The sequence below is a fragment of the Penaeus japonicus genome, unplaced genomic scaffold (assembly GCF_977035675.1).
Source record: "Penaeus japonicus unplaced genomic scaffold, GWHDUDI00000001_assembly GWHDUDI00000028, whole genome shotgun sequence".
NCBI lineage: Eukaryota > Metazoa > Arthropoda > Malacostraca > Decapoda > Penaeidae > Penaeus > Penaeus japonicus.
The window spans coordinates 18,524,057-18,526,556 of NW_028234430.1; the positions used below are offsets into that span (position 1 = coordinate 18,524,057).

The 2,500-nt window shown below is 34.2% G+C and overlaps 1 protein-coding gene across 1 annotated transcript in view; it reads left to right on the forward strand.

Annotated features, from left to right (window-relative positions):
- Positions 1-2,500, forward strand: part of LOC122250728 (sphingomyelin phosphodiesterase 4) — a 45,090-nt gene that overhangs the window by 28,234 nt on the left and 14,356 nt on the right. The gene's annotated exons all lie outside the window — the stretch shown is intronic.

The window sequence follows — 2,500 nt, forward strand, 5'->3', positions numbered from 1 at the left end:
GAATGCATATGTGCACGTGCACATGCACACGCACACACATGCACATACTTACTTTCCTTTACTTCTCTCCATTTATCCTTTCCATATGATATTTCATACCCTTCATTTTTAGACCTTTCCTCCCTTCTTCCTTTTCATTTCTCTATCTCCTTTCTTCCATTCTCCTCATCTCTCCTGTTTTTGGCCTGTCAACACTCTGCTCCTCTCTTTTCCTCTTTTTGTTTTCTGTCAGTTCCCTATCTAATTCTCTAAATAATTTATGCATGCATGACCTCATTCACTCATTCACACAGGTTTATTAGACCAAGGTTTCATTGAAAAGTGTCTTTTTTGGTTTTGAACTTTTCTAAAGATTCTAGCAGTAAGTTTATAGGTCATTTGGTCATGGTACTTAATTATGAAAATCACATGAAAGTTATATGGAATGGAATATTAGCTTTTTAATGGTTGAAAAATCATCATGTTATTGGAGATGAGGCACTGTGAACATACTGAATATGATTGTGGTGATAAAAAAGGGAAATGTAAACATAGAATGAAAGCTTGCACATGTAAAAACCCTTCTTTATTGAAACCAATTTGTAATTTGGAAATCATTGAAGTGCCATGGAAGTAGCTGTGATTAAGGATTTTAAAAAAGAAAAAAGGAAGAATTCCTAAGATATACTCTTCCTAACTCTTCATGACAGGCATTTTTCTAAGGTTCATATGCATGGCTTTTTTTTCTTCTTCTTTCTTTCCTCTCTGTCTGTCTCTCTCTCCCTCTCTTCTTTTCTCTTCTTTTCTTTTCTTTTCTTTTCATTCCATTTCTTTTCTTTCCTCTTCTTCAAAATACAGGCTAATTATTCCTTCAGTTGGTTAACTAATGCATCATACCAAATGCAAATGATAATCTGTATCACGTTGCTAATATATCATATATAGACTCATTTATCAAACTGTAGTTCTTAAGATGTGGCCTGTCTTGGAAGGGTTAGTAAGGGTTAGCGAGGGCAAGTAACATTATCACTGATATTAAAAATGTTAATGTTTAAATTTTCATTTTATGTGTAGACAGTGGTTTTTATGGCCAGTTTGGAAAAAATTTCAAGTTTAGGATGGATTAAGGATATCTTTATGACCAGATGAATAGCAACATTGTCACTATTTGTTAACCCATTGACGACAGGGCTATTTTGGCTCTAAATGGTCGAAATGCAGGGATATTTGAATGCATAAGCCTAACGTCTCAGGATTCTCGGCCACACTAGCTGCGGATGAGCGTTGTATGCCTGATCACCCGGCGTGCCGGCCTTGACTAAATATCCTGTAGCCAGCATCTGACCCAAAAACCACTAAACGTGATAGCAAGTCAACTGGCGTGAATGAGTTAAAACAAATATGTAACATTTCATCATCCAAACTTTATAAGATATGCAGTGGTGTTAGGAATTAAATTTTATGGAGTACTTTTAGGTTAACATTAGTATGTTGATATTGCAGCTTTTTGTGTCTTTACAGTATTTGGCTTTCCCTGCCTCACAAAACAAGGGCTTTCTCTCACATCAGTTACAATGGAGAATGTAACTTCTACATTGAATACATAAGAGTTCTGGAATGGTGTCATTTATCATATAAAGACCTGACAGTTATTCTGAGAGTGATAGAAGAATTAGTTTAGTTTATTTGGTTTTAGATGGGTAAACTATGTTCTTAGAAAATATAATGTGTGGATGTGCTGGAGAATCTTTGGAGCTCTCTGTTTCTCCTTTTTGTATTGAACTGTGTTTGACCATTCTTCCAGTGAATAGAATTTGGGAGTTTTATTTTTTTCTGGAATTACTGTGTGTAAAGGCTTTTTTATGTGACCCGTATGCAGAAGCTTTTTGCTTTGGCTTTAAGTTTTGTAATTATGATCAACATCCAAAGACCAACAACCATCATGGTGGATAATGTTAGATATATATATAGCTTAGTTAAAGGTAGAGCAAGGTGGTCTTATGTGTCTATATTTCTACCTGACTGAAGAAGGTATTTCACAAAATGTTTGCTAAATCACTTCTTTTTCTTCAGATACTGCATAAAGTTAACTTAAAGAAATTTTGTGTAGAAGTGAGACCAGACTAATATTAACGTTAAAATTTCTAGTAAGTCTTGGATACAACACTGAAATCTCTATATATACAATTTTGGTTAGTAGTTTAGGAAGATTGCATTCTTTAAACTGTTAGAGATTCCATTTCTTGAAGAGAGGATTTTACTGTGAAGAAAATTATTGTTTTTAGTGGCACTTCTTAACATGAGGTTACAAGTTTTTTTTGATGTATCCATGACTTCCTGTGTGATATAGCCCTTACTAACAATATACTGTTTTATAAGTTTATAGTATATTTATATTTCCTATGATAATCTCATGTATAAATTAGTTTCTCAATAATAAACAAGCACCATTCTAACCTCTCAAGGCCTTACTGTCATTCTCACCGGTTGAGAAAGGATAGTTGCTTGCCTATACCAAAGC